Source organism: Dermacentor albipictus, chromosome 2, assembly GCF_038994185.2.
Source record: "Dermacentor albipictus isolate Rhodes 1998 colony chromosome 2, USDA_Dalb.pri_finalv2, whole genome shotgun sequence".
Taxonomy (NCBI): domain Eukaryota; kingdom Metazoa; phylum Arthropoda; class Arachnida; order Ixodida; family Ixodidae; genus Dermacentor; species Dermacentor albipictus.
Genome location: NC_091822.1, coordinates 159,057,986 through 159,075,005, shown reverse-complemented (window position 1 = coordinate 159,075,005; position 17,020 = coordinate 159,057,986). Strand labels below are relative to the sequence as shown.

At 46.5% G+C, this 17,020-nt stretch overlaps 1 protein-coding gene and 1 non-coding gene across 2 annotated transcripts in view; one reads left to right on the top strand and one right to left on the bottom strand.

Annotated features, from left to right (window-relative positions):
* AdoR (Adenosine receptor) overlaps positions 1-17,020 on the top strand; it is a 164,789-nt gene that overhangs the window by 115,001 nt on the left and 32,768 nt on the right. The window lies entirely within an intron of this gene.
* TRNAS-GGA (transfer RNA serine (anticodon GGA)) lies at positions 7,295-7,369 on the bottom strand. The gene has a single exon. It is a non-coding gene; the product is annotated as a tRNA-Ser (tRNA).

The following is a 17,020-nucleotide window of genomic DNA, read 5'->3' as shown; positions in this document are numbered from 1 at the left end:
ACGTCCGTGCAGTGGCGTAGCTAGGTCGTCTGGCACCCGGGGCCCTTAGCTCTTCTGTCGCCCCCCCACCCGGGTGTAGTCGAGGAAGGCGAGGACATCGACAATTTTTGGGTGTCTTCAGACGTATATGACACCCCCTTCCCCCCCCCCCCCACCTACTGGCCCCGTGCACCCGGGGCCCACGGCCCCCCGGCCCCCCCTGTTGCTACGCCACTGCGTCCGTGTCAATCTCGACAGGTTGTCTGACAGATTGCATGACTGTCAAGAGTAGAATTATTCAATCCTTTTGAACACCCACTTCAACCGGAAAGGCCCGGTATCGCTGATAGCCTGCAAGACAGATGATAGCGCGGGCAGCTTCTTCGCCAACATTCCACGTCGTATTGAGCTGGCCCACGTGACACAAGCGCTCAGCTTATTCTGTAGCTCTGCACAAAAAGACACGCCGAGAACTCCACAGTACCGTCATTTTATCGATATGAAGTTATGTGTTGCTGTTTAGTGTCCTTATAGCTTTCGGGTCGCTACTGGCACTGCTTGAAGTAAGACAGACGTGGCGGGCTTGTGTAAAACGCATTCAATGGCCGAGCAGTCAGCTTGTTTAAAACGATAGGCTTCTTTGTTAATTGCGCACTTATGATGATTGGACAGATGGCGTTCTCGCTCATAAGTCGGAGAGGCTATCTGGGTAACTGCTGTTCTCCATGGAGAGGTTGTCATCCTCTCCATGGAGTACGTCATGGGCAAATCTCCATGACACCCTCTCCATGAAAAGGGTGCAACCCGCCTTGGTTGCACAGTGGCTGTGGTGTTGGGCTGCTGAGCACGAGGTCGCGGGATCGAATCCCTGACCACGGCGGCCGCATTTCGATGGGGGCGAAATGCGAAAACACTCGTGTACCTAGATTTAGGCACACGTTAAAACACTACAGGTGGTCGAAATTTCCGGAGTCCTCCACTACGGCGTGCCTCATCAGAAAGTGGTTTTGGCACGTAAAACCTCATAATTAATGGAAAGGGTGTCAGGCCTATGGAGGGGGAGAGCATAAGAAGGCGCGCATGCGGGGTGGGAGATAGAGGGGTGCCCGATTGGTTGGCGTAGGCGACACTAGCCGCACTCGGAATGACGTCACCAAGATCACATGAGACTCGCGCCTTAACTCCATTCGCGCGGTGTGAGTGACCAGATATGGGCGGGGTAGTATGCAGCTCTTAAAGAAGTTTGCACATTTTAGAACTTATCGTGTTCCATAATGATAATCGTAATCTATCGTGCCCGCGTTTCCTTTCTTTAACGCTGCGTGCCCGGTACTTTCAGGTAACGAATAGCATAAGCGTTATTAGCGTTACACGGCATTCTGGATATGGAAGTAGCGGGCGCTGAGTTTTCAAGAAAAGAAACGCAAGCTAGGCACATGACCATGATATTTGATTTAGCCATATGGTCGCCGTTATTCAGTTATCGCTAGACGCAGAACGTGCCTAGTGCGCCAAACTTTCTCGCTTGTTCTCGCCAATACTACGCCAAAAGTGTCCTGTCTAATCAGATTGTGCTCATAAGGCTTCGCCGTCCTTGAACAACGGGATTGGTCGCGTGGAAGCAGACAGTGGGCTTGTATGAGAAAGCTGTCGCCGACTTTCACGACCATCTACGACGGTTTCTGTCAGAATTTTACTCTTTCTTTTTCCCCGGCAAGTTTCTTACAGCCACTGCATCAGCGATAGTTTCGGTGTTGCCACATCACCGATTCTCGTTTTCTCTCTGCTGTCAGCAGCTCTGCGTCCAACTGAGAAGTCCTTCTGCGGGGGTTACTAAACGACGCGGACTCGTTTCAGTCGTTTCTTGCGCCTCTGGTTGTGACATTGCCATAAGACGTCCTTCCTAGTTTTGTTTATCTCTTCTTCTTTTATTTTGTACTTTTGGTCGTTCGTTCATCTTTTTTGTTTATTACTCGTCTTTTCGTATACGAGCGCGACGGTTCGTTTCACGGCGATGTCCTCGCGAATCACATTGTCGGTGTGTGGAGGCGGCATGCCGGACCTCTTATTCCGTCGCAATACTTCGCCCCGAGTCAGCTACTTTGTGGAGTGGCTCTGTCGTGGCGCCGGTCTATTTCCGAGGCCGCACTGCGGGAGGAAAAACTACCTCTCGGTATAGTGCTAGTACTACTGTGCAGCGTTTGCGGAAGCTACGGAACTGGCGTGAATCGCACAGCTAGAGTAGCCATGCTACCGCCCCTGACTGGTAGCCTCGCTCCCCGTCAGGGCTGTGCAATATATGTGATGCTCGCACGCGTCAAAGCACCGTCATTAGCCGGTGTCTTGACCATCGTTTCGACACCCTTTGGGTCTCCTTGTACAGTATATAAACGTATTAGATATATTTTTTAATGGACTATCACGTACCCAGGCTGATTTGTACTGAATTTGTCGAATGTGCTACGTTTTTCTGTTTTTCGTACTTCACTACGTGTGTTCTTTACCTGCGCGCTTTTTGTTTTGCCTTCCCTATGCGATGATTTTTGTATTCTCGTTAGTACCGAAGTTCTTATGCCTTATGTAATGCTTTAGTGTTGATAACTAAGGTGAATGTTTGAGTAAAGAACAATTCATCGAAAAGCTGCATACTGATAACTACCACTGTCGCGTTGCCATTGGCTGTCTGTGAATGTACGAGGATCCCCGTCAATTTGTCGATGGGCAAAGCTTCTTTTTCCCCCTGTTTTCCCCATTTCTAATGTATGAAATCCAGAAATAAACGGACATTGAAAAAAATGTACACACTGTATGCATATAAACCTGCCAGGCTAGTTATCTCATTCTATACAATTTCTTTTACCCGTGTATAAATTTTGTAACATACGTATGCTCAAGGTCAAATTGTCTCTGACGAATTGCAGCCCATAAGAGAGATTATGACCATGGACTGTAAATTAATAAAATATGCACCTTTAAGGGAGTCTTTTAGCCACTCTACAGACAATTTACAGCCGTTTGTCCGCATACAGCCTGAACCTCATAAACCATTCACATATTTGTTTCGCGTTTTGCACCCAATTTTGTTCGTTATGTGAAATATGCAACAAAGGAAGCAATGCCCTCTATAACGTGTTTATTGACACTGCCTAATGACACTTTACGCCTATCATGTTATCTCAAGTGCTGAACTTAAGAAGCGAACTTGAGCTTCAACAACTGTGTGCATTTGTTATCTATGAAAGCTGATACCCACACTGGCTTCTTCAGCTCTGCACTGTTCTAATCTGCACAGAAGCGTGGACGCCGGTTTGATGTGGGCGTGGAAACAGACGGCGGCGGTGCCATAGCTTTTTGTATTGGTACTGACAGCGTAAGGCTGGATTAGCGTAAAGCCGCAAGGTGCAACTGTGCTCACAGGGCGAGTATGCTGCGTGAATGACCACTTATCCACGTGCAGTTGTCGGAGCAAGATTTGCTATCGCTAAGCACAAGTTCAAGGGCAGCTCTCAAAACGGTGAGGAGAAGACACTGCACGATGACGTAAGTGAAGCAGAAGTTCCTTCTGCCCTGTGCGGCGATAGCAAAGTTAACTGCTGCACGTTGAATATTGAACGAATATCCTGCGAGTCTTGGCCGTGTAATACCGGTACTTCCGCCATTAAAGCTTTGTTAAAATTAAATTATGGGGTTTTACGTGCCAAAACCACTTTCTGATTATGAGGCACGTCGTAGTGGAGGACTCCGGAAATTTCGCCCACCTGAGGTTTCTTAACGCGCACCTAAATCGAAGTACACGGGTGTTTTTGCGTTTCGCCCCCGTCGAAGTGCGGCCGCCGTGGCCGGGATTCGATCCCGCGACCTCGTGCTCATCAGCCCAACACCATAGCCACTGAGCAGCCACGGCGGGTGCAAGCTTTGCTGTTAAGAACGACGAAACCAAAGACGGAACTGGGCCTACTCGATCTTGGGTGGAAAAAGCAACCGTGCTGTGCCTACAAAATAAAACAAATATGTTGTGCTACTTTTAGTGAGCATTGTCCACAGAAGTAGCACACTGTTGTAAGGCGTCTTGCGAAGTGGTGTTTCTGGACGAAGCTAGGACGTTGTTCGTATGTGTGAGTTCAGTTCTGTTTAGCTTAATTTCCTTGAGCATCCCCTTTTCGGCGATTTTGCATAAGGGGTGTAGTGCAACAACATAACTTTCGGGCAAATGGTGCGAAACGAAAGCGAATTCGGAGATAACTTTGTCCGGAATGGTTTGTGACTCATTGCAGAAAAGATGTATCGACGGGCATGCAGACATGTCAACAATGTCACAAAGAAGACCCTTCCAGTCTTTCGCACATAAAAAAACAAAACAAGAAAAAAGAAGCGAAAAAGAGAAATCGTTGTCATTTTCATGCGTGTTTTGTTTACTTTTTTTTTTACTCAAGGGAGAAGCGGCTCTTTGACTTTCATACATAAAGGCCGTGTCATTAGTTAGACGAAAAATAGTTTCCTTTCTTTGTCTTAGTGACTAGACGACCTGCTTCGAAATTAGGCTATCCGATGACTGGCTACCAGTAGGAGTGGTCGTCAAAGAACTTCGCTTATCTGGACAAAGGCTTCGCACGTCAAAGGAAGAGACGCTCACGATTGTAGCCGCTAAAGAAGAGATGCAGAAAGAAATATTCTGAGTTATGACTTGCGCAAAAACGGAGCTTACGCAAGCGGTGACGCCAACAATGGAAACGAAGTGGCAGAAAATTTTTTACGCTATTTCTGGGACCTCATGTGACCTAACGAAATGATTGTATTGGCTCATATCGCGCTTTTTTTCCTAGCCCTCCTGTTGTGTATATATCCTTAGGTTCTTGTCTCTTTCTTTTTTCATTGTAAAGCTTGCGTAAGCCGTGTAGCCTAGATTTGCACGTTGGGGCATGAAAACTTTCTGAACGGGAACGTTTGGTTAGCGAGGGTCTCGAGCTTAACACCCTTGACGTCATGACGCAGCACGCGAAGGCTCATTGGCCAGTTGCCTGCTGCTCCTAAACCCACGTTCTACGTCATGCGCTTAAAAAGGACGTTCCACGTCTGTCACTTCGGCCGTGAGCGTCAGTGGCTAACACTCCCAGGGAAAATCTTGGGGTCATATACATATACCTTAAAAAAACTGGACAGGAGTACGGCCGCGGTGGCAACTTAATCTTTGAAGCAGCACATGCGTAAATTCGGAAGATGTGGGCTCGACTCCCTCCTACGACAAGGTGCCTTTATGCCCACTTTCATTTCCCTTTGCCTTATAATATTATTTACTATACCTGTCCACAAACGCTTGCCATCTTACGTCAATTCTAGAGATCGTGTGAATATTCAAAACCTCGAATATTCGAATATTCGATCCGGTCTTCCAATTGAATAGGCACTATCCGTGAATACGACAATCTTGGAATAGTTTTCTGATATTTAAAATTGCGATCTCTGTATAATAAAGCTTTGAAAAAATGGCGAAAATTGTGATAGATTTCATCGCGGCAGTCGTTGTAGACACAATCACGAGAATCGCGAGGAAACACGAGAAGTTTTGTGTAGTGAAGCGCTATTCGTCACCCAAAGCGACAGATTTAGTGTTTTCTCTTTTATTTTTACCGTTAGACCGCTATCATTCCCACTCATTGATGAATCGTGAGGGAGAGATTAAACTGCCTAATTGCTGCTAATACGATGCGAAGATTGTCTCGTAGTAATACTGGAAATGGTTGTTCATTATTCCATAACTACTCGATATTCAATTCGACTCGCTTTTGGGGCTATTCGGTTTCTTTTTAAATTTTTGATTCGATTTGGTCTCGAAAATTAGCGTTCTCACACCACTTCTCACTTCTTTTCTTCCCAGTCTTGGTTCACACGTTACGAGTGTCTGTAGCGGCCGGCTCCTAAGTGGATTGCATTAACAAGCGCACGCTGTAACGTCGTCAGTAACTATCCAATTCGAACGCGCAGCTGCGCGTTCGAGGCAACGGAAGAGGGACAGTTCGTGTACGCACGCTTGCGTAGTAGTTTCAGAACGTGGCACGTACAGCACGCCGTTCTCGTTAAGACTGACCGCGACTACACAGCCACTCGAATTGCTGCTGACCTTTTTACGACCTTGATGCAGGGATCGAAGCACGTGCGCTTGTCGTACCTCGGGCAAGTCGTAAACAACGCAACCAACAACCACACTAACAAGAACATAAAACACGTTTATCCATCGGAAGCTGCTTCAGTGCCTCTTTCGATCTTTTTTTATTTACTCAGAGAGACTCCGAAGGCCACGTAGAGTTGAGTATGTAGCTCTCCTGCCTCGAAATGTGGAAAGAAAAAAAATCGCCTCAGCGAACGAAATGGTGATATACCAGCAACATAATCCCCGCGGAGCTGCTTGCCTTTTCATGGTTCCTGGAAGCAACAGGGAAGTCTACGACGCAATCTTCATGTTGGGCCTGAGTGGATTTCGTTCGCGTGAAGAAAAATATTGGATCTCGCAGGATTGAGAGCTTCACTTGTCAGACGTTTCTGGCATAAAGTTCGGCAGTACGTCAGTTAGTGCAATTTCGGGATTCTAGCTAGCGCGTAAACAAAAGAAAAAAAGACGACAAAAGAAAAAGAAACGACAACAAAAGGAATTTTTTCGCTACTCATGCTGCAAGAGCTTTGTGCATACCCTCCTATACATCGCTCGAGAGACTGACGTCGTCACCGGCTTTATAGCCTCGTTCGCACCTGTCATCACCCCATCGTTAAAGACCACATGCGACGAATCAGAAAATTCGTTCTACTGGCTCAGCGCATACAGGCTTAGCTTGCTTTAGGGCCCCCATTGTCTTTACTACTGCCTAGATTTGCATACTCTACCTCTGTAGTAGATTTGAATACGAATCAATGACAGATTTTCACGTGACAGTTTTGGGAGTGAGAAATACTTCGCTGCGCCGCTTCTGCATCTGTCTCTACTTCAACGACCAGCGTCCTGCTGTGTGGACAGCGCTAGGGAACCTGGACTTTATGGTGACCTAATTCACAAAAGTTTTATATCGGTAAGCGCTGCTTCGTCGTTTATCGGAACTTTCAGATCGCAATCAACTGGAATTTGCTCATAGGAACAGCTTTAACGCAAGAAGGTATTTTTGCATACATATATTATAGGTTTGACGTAGTAGTTCTGCGGAAACCCGCAAGGTGGAGAGAAGTAATGAATAAAGGGAAATGAGACATCCACCCGTTCGTGGCAATTGCTACAAAGAAAACCCATACGGGTTCCTCGAAAGAAAAGCCTCATAGTTGAAGAAAAATTCGTCCTGGTCCGGGACTCGAACCCGGGACCACCGCCTTTCCGGGGCAGCCGCTCTACCATCTGAGCTAACCAGGCGGCTAGCAGATGGCAGGGCGAAGTCGAATTTGTCGACAACACGAAGCAAAGGCAAGAGTTTGACATAGTAGTTCTGCGGAAACCCGCAAGGTGGAGAGAAGTAATGAATAAAGGGAAATGAGACATCCACCCGTTCGTAGCAATTGCTACGAACGGGTGGTGGATTCATATATTATAGGTCCACATTATTATCAGAGACACATGTACAGGGTCGACGACCTTAACCATCGAGTCTACTATTTTTTATTTATTATTTAAATCTTATTATTAGTATCGATTGAAGCGCTCGTACCAGCTCTTAAACTGCGGCGTCAACTTCAGCGAAATAACCCTTCAATAACAGATACTCAAGTTATGCGTCGCAATATATCTACTCCCTTTCACCCGTGAAACAGAATAACCGCTGAAGTGACACTGACTTGAATACTAATGACATGTTTCCACGTGGGTGTGGATAACACTGTACTAGGACAACTGCGTGGACAACCCACAAGGGCAACATGACTGCTCTTGTTGAAGTTGACCGACTTCAATGACCGCCTGCAGTGTAGTGTATAGTGTAGCCCTTCTGTAATACCCCGAAAGGGGTCTTTAAGGAAATAAAACGAAACGAAACGCAAGTGGTCTGTAGCTGCGGGTGTGCATGCAGTGCCTATTCTTTCTCCTTCGCTGATATCTTTTTCATCACCTAACGCACTTCATCCGTAGGGTAGCAAACGGCATGTTCGTGTGTTTGATTTCTTGCGGCCCTTCTTTCCCTTCCTTCTCACTCTCACCTGCATGTTTCTTTTCATATGGTTCTTCTCTTGTCGCTCCTTCTTGCTCGACTGAGGCGCATACTGGCTTCTCCGCTGCCCGGTGTTTGACTGTTTCATCGGACGTCGGCTAATTGGGCATATGAACAGGGTGAGCCTTGTAACCAGGAGTCGCAACGGAACTGAAAGCACGTCACCGCAATGGGAGTTCTTACTGTTACTTGCCTCTCATAATTCACCGGCCCACCGGCCGACCGAGTGACTAATTTAGTGATGCATCTTATTTTCTTTTGTACCTACTTAACAAGACGACCTGCTAAGGCTCTAGTCTCCAGTCGCCCTCTCATGCGATGATCGCCGCGTAACTTGATGCCAAAACTCCAGTCTTAGCTGTTTGGAAGCCGCAACAGAAGTCTGAGTGTCCTCATTTTTCGAGTGTGGCCCTCCAGCAGGCGTCGTACCAACCAAGCAGAATTCCGCGTCGGAAATTTCTCCCAGAAATTCTCGTCGCATATGTTCAACGTCACCGCAGCAGCAGCACGCGTGATTCATACGGGTGAACAAACGACGCACTAAATTCTTGTTGCATTGGAGAGATATACCTTGTTGCAAAATGTTTTTTTTTTTTTCTTCTTTATTTTTTTAACGCATACCGGATCATTGTAAACGTCGGCAGCAGGAGCAGTGTAGCGCCATCTTCTCACATTTTATTCGACGCCTTAGGATCATCTTTGTGTTGTTGCGCCATTCTTCTAGCAAAAAGTTGGAGAAAAAAGTCCACTATGTACGGCAAGGATTATCGGTGCCTGCGCCATTGTGCCGCCCAGATAGGTAGAACGTGTTCGTTGCAGTTATAGTACTGTCATTCCCGCTGCTGCGCACGCATTTCTCTCAGGTGCTCCGTATTCAATAAGCTCTATTACATTTACGGACTTAACATGCGTTGGGGTGGAGGAACTCCTCCCGTGTCATAATTACATAACCTGAAAGAAACATTCGTTACAGCATGGGCAGAATGAGAAAAAATTGATTAAAACAGAGAGGCAAATGCTCCCTGTTCACCAACCCCGTGATAACGGAGACTTTCGGGTTGTTTACGACCCTGGTCGCAGGAATGAAGGCATCCGCTGCCGCCGCCGCCGGCCTCAAGGAGTCTTTCTCGTTGGTGCAAACTTGGCTTTGATGTTCGCCTGCCCTGTGTCCCTCTTCTTTCATAAACTTAACTCGCTCCTTCCGGCGAGGGCACCACGTGCAGCTGTCGCGTCGCACTGTCGCCCACTTACGGCTAAACTTGTTTCGCCGTCCTTTATGGACTTCGTCGCCGACCAACCGGCGAACGAGTTGCGCTGAGCTCATTTCAAGTGGCTTTCATATTCAGTGACGGCACAGCGGACATCGTGGCTCACAGAGAAGACAAGAAAAGAAACGACACGAAAAGAACTTGCGTGCATCTCCCATCTCCATCCCCTCCTTCCTTAAGAGTAGGCAGGCGTGGTGCTCATTTCGGTGCCAGGTGTCAGCCTGCGTCTCCCCTATTCACCTCAATTTATTTGTATTATGTTTTCGAACCAAACAAGAATAAATTAAACGCAATGTTGCCTGTGTCACGGTGCTGTGAGCGCAGCGATAATGTTGCTAAAGAGAACGGAGGAAGGGGAGGGGAGGCGCGGCATGGCGGACAGCAGGAGTTGGGGAGAGGGGGGTTCTGACGGGGTAATGGGTTTCTTCAATGGAAGGCTCGAAGCGGGAAGCATCAGTAAGACGAGTATTATCGGTGAGTTGGGCCTTTGCAGTCATTGGTTGCGCGTGCAATAATTTAACGTGACGTACAGCGGCGCTGGAGGAATCCATCAATAAAGCCAAACTTTCTTTGGGAACCCTCCCGGGTTTTCCTCACTGTCGCTGCTGATCCCATGGTCGTGTCCGACTGCAGTCGCAATCGGAATTCTCTGAAGCGACGTAGAAGAATCCGTGCCCACGCTCCTTCTTTTCTGTAGCAAATAAATAGGAAGGTAGGACTATGTTGTAGCGATGCTTACTAAAGCTTTACGAACGCCTCTACGTCAACGTGCTGTCTCACGTTTGATTACATCATTGGATTTCTTCCCCAAGTTATTTGGTAGTTTTCTGGTATGTCTACGCATAGGGAGTTTTTTTCGAGACGTTTTCGCGGCTTACATACGACGACAATTACTAACGTCCCACACAGACAGCCATATAGGCCGATATTCTCAACTAATGTAACTTTGCAAACGGTAATGGTCTTGTAATACAGGAGCACTTTTGCGTAGAGGGTCTATTTTCTCATACGCGTTCACTTGCTTGGAAACCTTCTTTCAAGTCGGGAAGTTTGGCATAATGGACCGCCAGTGACGAAAGATGCATGCGGTATTACGTATGCACGTAAAAAAAATAAGAAGAAATGAAAAACAGAACTGCGTAACACTGAACCACAACGTTGTGGTGTTACTTGATATCGTCTGAAGAGCCGACGTTGAGATTTTATGGGCAGAATAAAACGCCTCATTTTCAGCCCTAAATCGGGTAACTATAATGTAGTCATAGCGAGTTTAAAGTTCTCTTTTTTTATAGGTTTTACTATAACGTATTCTGAAGGAGGCAAGGCTTATTGTGTTTACGATAAGGTGACAGACCAGGCACCATAATAATAAAATGAAACATCACAATTTCACCATAAGCGCAAAGCAATGACTGCGATAGCAACATGTTAAAATATTACACAACGTGTAAGACTTGTAGCTGTAGTGCAGCACGATTTGACGTAAACGTAAGCTATGCAAAAACGAGCTCTTCCGCTAGGGGTCTTCTGCTTGAATGCTGCCCCGGTACAGCTTCGTTGCGTTTATTAATAAAAGCCAACGTTTTCCTTGCCGACTTTACCACTTCTCCGTATCGGGTGTGTTTCAAACAGACCTCTCCTGCGCCGATCACGGAGGTAATGCACTGACGCGCCAATAAAATTACATCATATTCAGGTTTCAGCTCTGTTATTGTTTCGCACTTCTAGTATTTAAATCTGAGTAGATTTAAGATAAAGGGCATGCACTGTCGGTGTTTTGTTTCGTGGCATTTGTCTGTGGGCAGCCATTCTCAAAATTCTGAGGAACCATACTGTCAAAAATGCAAGATCTGGCACCCCCACTTTAGGGATATAACGGTGTGGCAATATAACCCGCATATACCACATGTCATATAGCATGGCATGACATATAGCGTACATATATAAAAAAATATATATTTTATTTATTATATATTTATTATTACCTCAAAGGCCCCAACGTGGGGTATTACATGAGGGATGGGTAACCACTTCAGTGGAATATGGACTCAATGGCAGCCTTGAAATGATGTGGATTGGAGTGGTGCACGGCGTCGGCGGGAAGGTCATTCCAGTCCCGGGCAGTCTTCACAAAGAAAGAATGTAGGTGCACAGTGGTCCGGGCAGGCGGAGGATACACAGATTTTTCATGACATAATCGGCAGGACTGACGGTGTGCTGGAATGATGGCTGAAGGACTAGGAGCAGAATGATAAAATTTGTGATAAAGACACAGTCTGAAGACATGACGCCTTATATCTAGATTGGAAATTCCTGCTTTTAATTTTAGCTGAGAGACACTAGTATGGCAAGAATAATCAGAATAAATAAATCGAGCTGCACGATTCTGAACTGCTTCTAGAGTGTTAGAAAGGGTGGTTTGGTGTGGGTCCCAAACAGAGCATGCGTATTCTAACTTAGGTCTGACAAAAGTTAGGTAAGTTAGTATCTTTAAGGATGGTGGTACGAAGCGCAAGTTGCGGCGGAAGTAACCAAGTGTGCGATTGGCTTCGTTGGTGATGTTCGTAATATGAGAGGACCAAGAAAGGTTATTTGAGAGAGTGAGGCCAAGGTACTTGCATGATTCCACTGATGAGATTTCCGAGTTGCAAAGAACGTACTTAGGAGTATGGTGAAGTTTCCGTCGATGAAAAGGTAGTAGTAAAGTCTTTGTAGTGTTCAGTGACATTAGCCACATGCTGCACCAAGAGGTAACTTTGTCGAGATCATCTTGCAATGCGTGGTTGTCGGTATCAGCTAGGATTGGGCGATAAATGACACAATCGTCAGCAAAAAGGCGAATGTTAGATGAAAGATTAGCCGGTAAATCATTAATATATATAAGGAATAGGAGGGGCCCGAGAACTGTGCCCTGGGGTACACCGGAGAGAACAGGGCTCTTAGAGGAGGAGTGGTTGTTAGCATACACAAACTGTTGTCTGTTAGTTAAGAAATTTCGGATCCAGTTCAAGACAAGGGGATTAAGGTGCAAGCGAGAAAGTTTTAGGAGGAGTCGTTGATGCGGAACTTTGTCAAAGGCCTTTTCGAAATCTAAAAAGAGGGCATCAACTGGGATATTTTGATCAAGGTTAGAGCTTATGTCATTTATAAAGAGAGCTAATTGGCTATCACAAGATAAACCTTTACGGAAGCCATACTGGTTAGGGTGGAAGAAACTGACAGATGTTAGGAATGTAGCAACGTGGGAGTAAAGCACATGTTCCATTAATTTAGAACAAACGCTAGTTAGAGAAATTGGGCGGTAGCTACTACATGATGATGAAGGACCTTTCTTTGGGACTGGGATAACCTTACCCACTTTCCAGTCATCCGGCACCACTCCTGATGATAAAGATTGCTGGAAAATGTGACATAATATCTCGCTTGTAACATATTTAGTATTTTTTAAGACTTTAGAATTAATACCATCGATGCCAGGTGAAGACGACAGCTTTAAGGAATCAATGCATTTCCTGATTCCATCAGAACTGAAGGTGATTGCGGGCATTGTATCGTAACTGAAAAATGGGAATTCAGGAAGTTCACCTTTAGGCTCATTCGTAAACACGGAAGAGAATGCATGATTAAGCGCTTCGGCGATTTCGTGATCAGGAATAGGCCTATTTTTCTCGTCGCACAGAGCAAGTGGTTGCGAACGCTTTGGATTTATAATATTCCAGAATTTTTTGGAATTATTTCGCAGGATGTTTGGTAGGGTAGTCGAAGAAAAGGAGCGTTTTGCTTGACTAGCAAGGGTTAGGTACGTTTTTTCAGCGGTGTAGTATTTCTGCCATGCGCACTCAGAGTTGGAATGTCTGGCAGCGCGGTAGAGCCTTTTCTTTTTATTGTTGAGACGCTTTAGTGTCGTATTGAACCAGGGTGATGAGTGCTTTTCAGTTACAGTGATAGTAGGTATGTAAGTTTTTATCAGCTCATGCATTTTATTTTTGAAAAGAAGCCAGTTAATTTCAACAGAACGTTCTAAGAAACCGGTAAAGAACGAGCTGGCAAATTCCACTAGTTTAATATTCATATCAGTATAGTTACCTTTGTCGTAAAGCGTAATAGTTTTTCTAGTTTTAGTGAAGGCAGGGATGTCACTTTGGAATGAGGTATGTAGCACTGAATGATCGCTAAGGCCGGGTAAGTGCGTCAGTGGTGAAACATTATCAGAGTGAGAAGTGAAGATAAGGTCTAATATGTTAGAAGACTTATCATTGTGCCGCGTGGGGTTACTGACGATTTGTGTTAAGCCAAACGTAAGACACGTGTTAAGAAAATCACTTTCGACATTGTTTTTTGACGTTGTTTCAGCTATATTGGACCAATTGATGGCAGGGAAGTTGAAATCGCCGAACAGCACGATGGGTGATTGGGGATAAAGCGCTGTTACGGAGTGAAGTACCTCATGGAAGTCAGCTACGAAAGAGCTGTTTGCGTCGGGTGGACGATAGCATGTACCGATAATAACGGCTGGGCGGGAAGCGTTGCTTATCACAAAGACAGTTTCTAAGGGCGTTGTTACTGGTATTTCAGCACACTGAAGACTTTCGTGTGCGCATATCAGTACACCTCCGCCCCTTTTGTGAGATCTGTCGCGTCGAAATATAGAAAAATTGGGAAAATGTGAAAGAATTTCTGAATTGTTAATGGACGGATTAAGCCAAGTTTCACTAAGAAGGACTATGTTCGATGTCGTTGTACTGAGCAGGCTTTGGAGGGCATCAAGTTTGGGAAGAATACTGCGAATATTGGTGTAAAGAAATGAAAGGGAGTTATAGGGATGGTTATTGGGACGGTTGTTGCGACAGTCGGATGCTAGGAACCCGGTGATCGAGCGACTACCTTATCGGAACTATGGTCGTATGTGTAAGTTGTATTTCCCATTAGTAGTTTGTCGCGGCGTAGTTTGAAGGGTCTGTTTTGTGCTTTGGCAAACTGAACTAGGTGTCTTCTAGCAGTTAGCGTGTTAGAAGAGTAGTCTTCCGAGATCCGATATTCAGTTCCTTTTAGTTTTTTAGCGCATGACAACACGCGTTCTTTTACTTTAAAATGCGCGAATTTGACAATTATAGGCCTATTTCTGTTACTGTTAAAGCGACCTAATCTGTGTGCTCTTTCTATGTCTAAATGTTCAACGGTGGCGTTTAGTTGTGTACTGCAGTGTTGAATCACTAGGGCTTCGGACGCAGCCCATGTTTCACTTTCAGTGTCCTTTAAGCCAAAAAATACTAGATTTGATCTTCGCGCTCTATCTTCCGAGTCATTAAGCTTAGCCTGAAGAGACGCAATCTTATTTGCGCTCTGTTCGGCGAGCGTCCTGAGCTCGTCGACCTCTTTTCTTACCGCGATAAGTGCTGAGCAGTCTTCTTCGATCTTAGTTAGTCGTTTTTTTATCTCATCAAAAGATTTGTCGTTCTGCGACAGCTTCTGCTTGATCGACTTCATATCGTTTAATAATGAAGTTTGGCCAGTACGGATTTCGATAAGTGCTTCCAATATATCACTAGGTTCTTCATTGCCACGGGTGGTAGGTCCGGGGTTAAGCTCAATGTCACCGGATAAAATTAGTAGTTGCCGAAGAACATGAAAACAGTCGAAAAGAATAGCAAAACAACAACTTGGGTTTGGCAGCACCAATAAAGCAGCATAGCGAGTACATCGAGACGCGAATAAGGAATAGTGATAGTTTACCTGCGTGACAAATAAGCGTGGAAGGTTAGCGTTTGCCGCCATGGCTGTGGTGCTGCCAAACCCATGAAAGGCCGCGCGGGTTCCGAGCGCCTTTATATGGCAGGGGTGCGGAGAGGGTGAAGATGTCTCCCGATTAAATGAGGCCGGTATCACAAGGGCATGCGCGGTCCAGGGCGGAGGCAGGTTAGGCGCAGCCGTGCACTGGATTTGTTTTGGTGTCCCGAGGGCGCTGGCGTCACCTCACGACGACGGCGACAGAAAAAAAAATTCGCTTGGAATGTAAATATAATACTTATCGCAATAAACGAAGATGAAGATTTATTGTACACGGAACTTTTGTACATGAAGAGGAATGACATTTCAGAGCGCAGTTCTTAGGCACCCGTTCCTGCGTTGAGTCTCCGAGTTACCGGTGTAACAGAGCGAATGAGAGCTGTGGATGAAAGAGCGAACGCAAAGTGCAGAGGGGGATCAAAAAAGTCGCAGTTTCGGCCGAAAGGCAAAGCATCGATTGCGATAGCAAATTAGTGTGCAGCTATACGATGTGACGATGGTACTTTTATCGGCCTGTGTAAAGTTGTAAACACAGGCATGCAGAGCAAATTAACAAGCATGGGGCCACGCGCGCACGAGCGAACATGATGATGATGACCGCGGAAACTCGCTGCCAAAAAACTGGAAGACGCCAAAGCTTCGCCTTGGAGAGTCGAACGCGATAGCATTCAAAGATCACTGATGGCTTGTCACGCTTCCCGGCAACCGCGGCGCTCTTGCGGATGCGCGGGGGCGAGCGCCATCTGGATGGTGTTATTGCAAGGAACCGAGCGGGCCGCCCCGCTCCGCAAAGGAGAGAGAGAGAGAGAGAGAGAGAGAGAGAAGAATACAGGAAGGCAGGGATGTTAACCAGTCAATAGTCTGGTTGGCTACCCTACACTGGGAGAAGGAGTGCTGTCCGTACACGTACCTACACCATCTCTCTCCCTTCTTTCTCTTCCCCTTCTCCGAAAAGGACTTTGTGTGCGAGTTTGCGCGTAACAGAATTATGATTTCTGGTATATTGAAATCATAATCCGACGCTATCATGTCTGCAGGTTGTGTTTAGGTCGCACTTTACAATTTTTCTGACGCATTTTACTTTAAGTAATTGAATCAGTCCAGCAACGGCTCTGCGCCGCGCGGAGGGTGTGGGTGGTTGTGGTTCGATATCATTTTCCGCGAGATGACCTCCAATGCCAACACCAGCTTCTTTCTTTTTTTTTTCTACACGGGGTCCTTAACGCTATCGCCTCAAAATCCTGGACTGCGTGCAGCAGCAGCAGCGAGCGAATTGACTTTCGTGCTGCCGCTCGCATCAACGCGAGCTAAGCCGCGAGAACACAGCGCGCGCCGGTCACTGTCCGTCGCAGATGGCTTTCAAAACACAGCGACCCGGCCGGATGCGCGCCTCTGCCTGTGCGGCCCGCAGTAGTATGCACCTCTCCCCCTCCCCATTCTCCTTCCGCGTGACGCAACTCGGCGCGCTTCCTCCTCACTTTCCTCCCTTTCGTGCGCAAGACAGAGCCGCGATCGCCGGTTTGCTCGCCAATGCGGCATACATCGCTCGGCGACGATTTTATCGCCCTTGTACATTGTACGGAACCTCACTTTGACGCCGATGGCAGAAATGCGCTTGGAATGCCCATGTAGTTGCTATCGCAATAAAAAGCGGCGAGAGGGAAGAGAGCGCGAGGAGGGATGCAGAGGAGGAGGATGCAGCGGATGCATGAGGCGGAAAGCGGGGGTGGTGGGTATGGCGAAAGCTTGAGAAAAAAAGCGTTGTGCCGCGCAAGCGTAGTGTCTGCGGCGACCACCGCTACGAGAAGG